This window comes from Pseudophryne corroboree, chromosome 6 (genome assembly GCF_028390025.1).
Source record: "Pseudophryne corroboree isolate aPseCor3 chromosome 6, aPseCor3.hap2, whole genome shotgun sequence".
Classification (NCBI taxonomy): Eukaryota; Metazoa; Chordata; class Amphibia; order Anura; family Myobatrachidae; genus Pseudophryne; species Pseudophryne corroboree.
The window spans coordinates 722287147-722296284 of NC_086449.1; positions in this window are offsets into that span (position 1 = coordinate 722287147).

A 9138-nucleotide genomic window follows, 5' to 3' on the forward strand; every position below is an offset into this window, starting at 1 on the left:
GTGTGACATAAACCTGCTAATGAGGGTGGTACCCATGGCACAGAGGCTGGTGAGGCATCCATGGAAAGGTGTTGTATAAATCAATGCAAATATTGTCGCTTTTTACCAGCTGCATAATTGGAATCAAGCACAGATAATGAAAGAGAAGTGATTTGACTCACTAGGATCTATTTGTTCTGTGGATATTTGTCTTTATAGAACTTATGGGACTTGTAGTTCACCAACAGATATATGTCTAGGGTTCGTCAGAAGTCAGGTTACACAGAAAGTAAATGAACATTTTATGAATTTTCCATAACATACACTTTATATAGAACTGAAATATTAAGAAGTGATTATTCTTATTCTTAGGCAATATGTGGCTCCCAATTTATAGCTAGGGAAACACACGTTCCCTCATTCTGCCCATAGGCTCTATTCAGGACATTTTTATTGTTCAGTAAAGGGTTAATGGAGAAGATAACGCAATTTTCTTCTCCGTTCTTCATACCCATCTCGCTGAATATCACACAGTAGGGATCAGTCCATTGATCTCTATTGTGGTTTTACGTTTTATGCTATTCTCATGCATGAAAACGTTAAACTTGCCGATAAAAGTTTACTTTATATAACGTCATTTCTAAAGAAAATCCTTAACATTTATGATATCTGCAGGGACAGGGATATTTTCCCATCCGTCCCTGCAGGATCTTGAAACGAGTGGCAATTGTCCAGAATGTCCAGCTCAAGCCTTCCAAAAGTGTATCAATTGATTCAATGCATACATAGGCTTAGTAAGTCTGTATACATTTCTATTTATGTGGTTATACAGTATATATACATTTTATATATACATTTTATATGTAAACCACATAAATATAATTATATACAGTCTAACTAAGCATAGTGGGGCAGATGTATTAACCTGGAGAAGGCATAAGGAAGTGATTAACCAGTGATATGTGCAAGGTGATAAAGGCAGCAGCCAATCAGATCCTAACTGTTAATTTACATATTGGAGCTGATTGGCTGGTGCCTTTATCACCTTGCACATATCACTGATTTATCACTTCCTTATGCCTTCTCCAGGTTAATACATCTGCCCCATAGTTTGCCTAATTCAGCATGGAACCCTGCTCCGGCAGAGTTTGCATGCTGAAGAACTGTGCAGTGGGCACATGCGCAGAAATAGATGCTCCGGCATCTCACATGTGCGAACGCCTCAGCCTGATTAACAGGCAGAGGCGTTCGCGGGGCAGGAGGGGGCATCGCGTCTGCATTTCAGGGGCGATCGTGCGGCATTGGGGGTGGGCGCAGTCCAGACAATGCAGGCGTTTCCGTACCGTTTGTGACATTACATGCAGCCGCTGAGACCCGAAACATGGAGGCAGAGCCGGCCCTAACCAATATGATGCCCTAGGCAAGATTTTGGCTGGTGCCCCCTAGCACCACCGCTGGTTCTGCCTCTGACCTTGCATCTCTTTCCCAGCACCATCACCCCTCACCCATAGCAGTCCTTCTACCCCCTATATTTTAAATAGGAACAGTTCGCACATTTGACGCACAGACCAAAAAGGGGCATCTTCTTGCTGAGAAGGGGCATGGCCACACAATAGTAACCCCAATTCCAATTACGCCACACAGTACTGCAACTTTATTCACATTTTATCTTGCGATAGTGTCCATAATTCATATTACATCCCACAGTAGTTTCACTTTACCTTATAAACGTTACTCCTCACAGTAGAGCCCCTTATTCACATTACATCACACTGAATTGCTCCTTATTCACATTACACCACACCTTATTGCTCTTTATTCACATTAGAAGACACAGTAGTGCCACCTTATACACATAATGCCACACATTAGTAATGCATTTATACACAATTCCACACAGTATTGCCCCTTACACATATGAGACACATTAATGTCCTTATAAACATAATGCACCTTACACATTATGACAACCTTTATTAATGCCCTTTTACACATAATGTCCCTTACACATATGCCACACATTATTAATGCCCTTATACACATAATGACACACATAGTGCCCCCTACACATTTGCTGCACATTATTAGTGCCCCTATACACATAATGACACACATACAGTAGTACCCTGTTACACATATGCCGCACATTATTAATGCCCTTATACACATAATGACACACATAGTGGCCCTTTACACATATGTTGCACATTATTAATGCATTTTTACATGAAACACATAATGCTCCTTACACATATTCCGAACACTACTGCACAACCAACCCACTCACATGCACACAGCACTCACACTTCCACTAACACTGTGACCTCTGCCTCTGCTTGGATACAGATGTGTCCTCACAAATCTTGCATCAATGCTAACGTCGGGCACCTTTTTTTTAATGAAAATGCATCTTATTTGCATTGCTATGTGGCTAGGATGCACAAGCAGCTTCTGCTGATTAAACTGATATGCAGCATGCCTATATACTGTGTGAGACTGTGGCTGTATCTGCATATGAAATGCTACATACAGAATATAGGCATGCTGCATATCATTTTAATCAGCAGAAGCTGCTGATGCCCCTAGGCATATCAAATGCCCTAGGCAATTGCCTAGTTTGCCTATGCCTAAGGCCGGCTCTGCATGGAGGGTTGCCCTCTGCCTTAGCAACTTTCAAACCAGTGAGCCAGAAGCTGCATTGCAGCAGCCTTCCGAGCTCTCTGTGGGAACGGACCGGTCCAACAGACCATCGGCCCTTCTGTCATATGCCAGAAGTGCCAGATGGGCAGTCTGGCTCTGTTGGCAGATGACATGTCGACAAATTCAGCATGTCGACTTGCTGAATGCGGGTCAAACTTTTTAGTCACTTATTAAACAGAAAACAAAGTAATACCTCAGACAAAAGCAAAAATCCAGAAATTTGCTGGGGTTTGGCGAGCAGACCAGGGTCCTGCTTATGTCTGAAAGGGTAAGACCCGAGTTGACAGCCCCGGGTACGCAATTTAAAAAAGGTGGGGATGGGCGAAGGTATAAATTAATTTTGGCACCCCTAAATCGCTAAATGCCACTCCCCTCATGAGCAGCTGGAATTACTTGCCACACCACCTACCTTAGCTGTACAGTCATTAGGTCGACCCCATATGGTTGACTCACAAAAGTTCACAATGACAAAAGGTTGACCTCTGAAAGATCGACGCTGGAAAAAGTTGATACAGACAAAATGTCGACAGGATCAAAATAATTTTTGGGGCTGGTGTGGATAGTTTTTCCATCTGGGACCACCATTTGTACAAATGCGTCCCCTTGCGGGCTTGCGTCACTGCCACGCTTCATCCACAGTGTCTTACTCCTCTGCTCACTACAAGGTTACTAAAGGTTATGATTTGTGACATGGATAGTCAAAGATGGAAAAAGATGAAAAAAATAGAAAAAAAGAAATAAAAATGTGTAGACCATATGTGTGTCAACCATTGCCATGCCGACCATTTGAACCTGTCGATCTTTTGTACCTGTTGACCTTTCCCAGTGTCGACCTTTCATTTGTCGATCCTTTGTCCATGTCAACATTTTGTCAATGTCGACCTAATGCACATCGACTATATGGTGTCGACATATTGACTGCCAACCTAGACATTGCAGATCTATTGTCCAGATCCTCTATCTATCTATCTATCTATCTATCTATCTATCTATCTATCTATCTATCTATCTATCTATCTATCTATCTGTCTGTCTGTCTATCTATCTATTGGTCTGTCTGTCTATCTATCTATCTATTGTTGAGTTCACTTAACTTAAAGGAAAAAGCAATACCTAAATACAGAAATGTTCAGGCCGCTGCGACCCACTAAGCGTGTGTGTGATAACACTCTGTGAAATGCGTACACGTTGCGTAAGCACGCCATCACGCTGTAAGCACAAAGTAGCTACACGTGCGGCCTAATACACTTTAAACCCCTAACAGGAAAGGAATGCAACACCAATTGTATATGTTATGTTGTGGTCCAACGCAGCAACAAATATTTACTTAAAAGGGGGTTCACAGAGAAATACAACAATACAAGAGAAAAGCTACAAACAATGGATACATATGTTTGTTCGCCTGCGCCACCCGGATCCGGTCCTCAGTCGTTCTGGAAAGATGACCTTCAGAGAATAGACTGAGGCCAGCCAGGATGCTTGGTTTTTATACAATAGTCCAAAGCATGAAACAAAGGAAACTGTAATCTCTTCTTTCATAGGTCAAAGGGCTGGTCATTTACAGTACATGAGGGGGTCATAGGTCGGTTTGAATAGGTGGGCGATGCCTGGTCCAGGTGCACTTGCAGGTGTCCTCCACTGGGTTCCCACCGAATATCAGGAGTACAGTAAATACAGTGTGATCTCCTATATATTAGCCTTGTGACTCTGTGCCTGCATTTCTAACGCTGGGAGGAGTCACAGTCACAGATCTAGGTGGCTGGATGCAGGCCAGGAACAGTCCCCTCCCTTGGTCCGCCCATCCCCGCCCAGTCCCCTCCCCATCTCCGCCCACTCCCCTCTCTCCCCCCTCCCCGTACACTCCCTGCACCCTGGTGACACTGCAGCCGGTGACTGCTCAGCTGCCGCATAGTCCGGAGGAGAATGCCGTGGACGACCACTGACTGCCGCCCCCGGCCCCCTCCCACCCGCGGCACCCACAGCCTTCACAACATCCGCCACCCACCCGCGGCACACGCCCCGCACCCTCCCACCCGCGGCACCCACACCTGCAGCACCCCCCACCCGCGGCACTCACTCCCCCATCCATGGCACACACATCTGCAGCACCCCCTGCCCCTCCCCCACCCGCGGCACTCCCACCCTCCTCCACCCATGGCAGCCACATCTGCAGCACCCCACCCCTCCCCCACCCGCGGCACTCCCGCCCCTCCCCCACCCGCGACACTACCGCCCCTACCCCACCCATAGCAGCCACATCTGCAGCACCCCCCGCCCCTCCCCCACCCACGGCAATCCCGCCGCTCCCCCACCCGCGGCACCCCCACCCATAGCACCCACATCTGCAGCACCCCCCACCCCTCCCCCACCCGCGGCACTCCCGCCCCTCCCCCACCCGCGGCACTCCCACCCCCTCCCCCACCCATAGCACCCCCCGCCCCTCCCCCACCCACGGCAATCCCGCCGCTCCCCCACCCGCGGCACCCCCACCCATAGCACCCACATCTGCAGCACCCCCCACCCCTCCCCCACCCGCGGCACTCCCGCCCCTCCCCCACCTGCGGCACTCCCACCCCCTCCCCCACCCATAGCACCCCCCACCCCTCCCCCACCCGCGGCACTCCCACCCCTCCCCCACCAGCAGCAGATGCCCCTCCCCCACCCGCGGCATTCCCGCCCCTCCCCACCCACAGCACTCCCGCCCCCACCCGTAGCACCCACACCTGCAGCACCACCCGCCGCACTGCCGCACCCTCCCCCATCCGCAGCACCCCCGCCCCTCCCCTACCCACAGCACCCACCACATCTGTCCCCCACCCACGGTACACGCCCCTCCCCCACCCACACTACTCCCGCCTCCTCCCCCACCTGTAGCACCCACAAACCTCGCCGCCCCCCTCCTCTTCCACCCGTGGCACCCCCGCCCCTCCTCCCCGTACCCACCTCTCCCCCCCGCACCTTCCCCACCCACGGCACCCACTGCATCCACCACATCTGCCCCCCACTCGTGGCACACGCCTCTCCCCCACCCGCTGCACTCCCTCCCCCACCCATAGCACCCCCTCCCTCACCCGCAGCACCCCCGCACCTCCCCCACCCCATACCCACCTCTTCCCCCCGAAACACCCCCGCACCCTCCACCCCACCTGCCCCTCCCCCACCTGCGGCACCCACAGCATCCACCACATCCCCCCCACCTGTGGCACATGCCCATCCCCCACCTGTAGCTAACACCACCTCTCCCCCACCCGCGGAACCCCCATACCCACCTCTCCCCCCCATACACCACCACTCCCTCCACTCTTCCTGCCCCGCCCCTCCCCCACCCGCGGCACCCACCACATTCGCCCCCCACCCGCGGTTCTCCCTCCCCCTCCCCCACCCAAAGCACCCACACCCGCAGCCCCCCCACTCCCCTGGATGCCCGCAGCGCATCCAGACCCCTCCACACCCCCGCAGCCGCACCTCCCCCACCCCCTTACCCACCTCTCCCCCGCATCCTCCACCCCACCCGCACCTCCCCAACCCGCGGCACCCACAGCATCCACCACATCCGCCCCCCACCCACCGCACACACCCCTCCCCCACGCGCTGCACTACTGCCCTCTCCCCCACCTGCAGCACTCCCCCACCCCACCCCCATACCCACCTCTCCCCCCCGCTACACCCCCGCACCCTCCACCCCACCCGTGGCACCTACCACATCCATCCCCCACCCACAGCACACGCCCCTTCCCCACCCGTAGCACCCACAACACGCAGCACCCCCTGCCCCTCCCCCACCCGCGGCACTCCCACCCCCATACCCACCACTCCCCCCCGCTACACCCCCGCACCACAAAACCCGCCCGCCCCTTCCCCACCCGCGGCGCCTACACCCGCAGCACCCCCTCCCCTGCCCGCAGCGCATCCAGACCCCACCACACCCCCGCAGCCGCACCTCCCCCACCCCCATACCCACCTCTCCCCTGCACCCTCCACCCCACCCGCACCTCCCCCACCCGCGGCACCCACAGCATCCACCACATCCTCCCCCCACCCGCCGCACACGCCCCTCCCTCACACGCTGCACTCCTGCCCTCTCCCCCACCCGCAGCACCCCCCCACCCCACCCCCATACCCACCTCTCCCCCCCCGCTACACCCCCGCACCCTCCACCCCACGCGCGGCACCTACCACATCCATCCCCCACCCACAGCACACGCTCCCCCACCACTCCCCCCCGCTACACCCCCGCACCACAAAACTCGCCCGCCCCTCCCCCACCCGCGGCACCCACAATATCCACCACATCCGCCCCCACCCGCGGCATCCACCACATCCGCCTCGCACCCCATACTCCACCCGTAGCACCCACACCCGCAGCACCCCCCAACCCTCCCACACCCGCAGCACCCCCCGCCCCTCCTCTACCCACGGCACCCACCACATCCGTCCCCCGCACATGCCCCTCCCCCACCCGCGGCACTCCCGCCCCCTCCCCCACCCGTATCACCCACAACCCGCAAACCCCCGCCCCTCCCCCACCCGCAGGACCCACGCACTTCCCCCCCGCTACACCCCCAACCCACCGCCATACCCACCTCTCCCCCCCCCCCGCACCCCCCACCCCCCCCGCACCTCCCCCACCTGCGGCACACACAGCATCCACCACATCCGCCCCCACCCGCGGCACACGCCCCTCCCCCACCCATAGCACCCACCACCCCTCCCCACCCGCGGCATCCCCATAGCCACCTCTCCCCCCCGCTACACCCCCGCATCCTCCAATTCCACCCGCCGCACCAACAGCATCCACCACATCTGCCCCCCAACCGCTGCACATGCCCCCCCCTCCCACCCACAACATCCACCACATCCCCCTCCCACCCGCGGCACTCCTGCTTCCTCCCCCTCCCGCAGCACCCCCCGCCCCCTCCCCTGCCCACAGAGCATCCAGACCCTTACCACACCCCCGCAGCCGCCACTCCCCCAACCACAGCACCTCCGGCCCCCCCACCCACATCATCTATTGACACCTTCCCCCATTCGTGGACCTACCACACCTCCCCCACCCACAGCACCTCTGTACCACCTCCCACAGCACCTCCGGACCCCATCCACGGTTCCCCTGCAGCCACCCCTCCACCCGCAGCACTTCTAGAATCCTTCATCCACAGCCCCCCGCACCCACCCCTCCCCCACCAACAGCATCTACACTCCCCTTCCGCACCCGCACCTCTCCCACCCGCAGCACCTCTAGACCCCCTCCCCCATCTGCACCCCCTCCACACCTACCCCTCCCCCACCCACAGCACCTCTGCACCCTTTCCGCAATCCGTGCCACTGCACCCACCCCTCCACCACCCGCAACACCTCTGGACCCCCTCCCGCACCCACCCTTCCACCACACGTAGCACCTCGGACACCATCCGCAGCCGCTACAAGTGATTCCCTGAATCGGGGTGATCAGTGGCATGGATAGGCACCTCCACCTCACTGAACCCACCCTCTTTCCAAACCCCCCACACACACACTGAACTTCTGTGAGTATAGTTGCTACCAATGGAAATTGGATTAATAAAAAAAAAAGTAATACTGTGGCCATTATGTATAAGTGGCACAGATCCCTGTGGCCACTGTGTGTATACGCGGCTCTGCTACCAGTGGCCATTGTGTGTATAAGTGACACTGCTACCTGTGGCCATTGTGTGTATAAGCGCCACTGCTACCTGTGGCCATTGTGTGTATAAGTGGTGCTGCTACCTGTGGCCATTGTGTGTATAAGTGACACTGCTACCAGTGGCCATTGTGTGTATAAGCGGTGCTGCTAAAAGTGGCCATTGTGTGTATAAGTGGTGCTGCTACCTGTGGCCATTGTGTGTATAAGCGGCTCAGCTACCTGTGGCCACTGTGTGTATAAGTGCCTCTGTTACCTATGGGAATTGTGTGTAGAAGTGGCACTGCTACCGGGGTCCATTGTGTGTATAAGCAACACTGCTACCTGTGGTCATTGTGTGTATAAACTGCTTTGCTACCTGTGGGCATGTTGTGTATCAACGTCTCTGCTACCTGTGGGCACTGTGTGTATCAACGTCTCTGCTACCTGTGGGCACTGTGTGTATCAGCGGCTCTGCTACCTGTGGCCGCTGTGTGTATAAGCGGCTCTGCGATCTGTGGGTATTGTGTGTATAAGCTGCCCTGCTACCTCTGGCCACTGTGTGGATACATGGCTCTGATACCTGTAGGCACTGTGTGTATCAGCGGCTCTGCTACCTGTGGACACTGTGTGTATAAGCGGCTCTGGTACCTGTGGCCACTGTGTGTATAAGCGGCTCTGCGATCTGTGGGTATTGTGTGTATAAGCTGCCCTGCTACCTCTGGCCACTGTGTGGATACATGGCTCTGATACCTTTGGGCACTGTGTGTATAAGCTGCGCTGCTACCTGTGGGCACTGTGTGTATAAGCGGCTCTGCTAC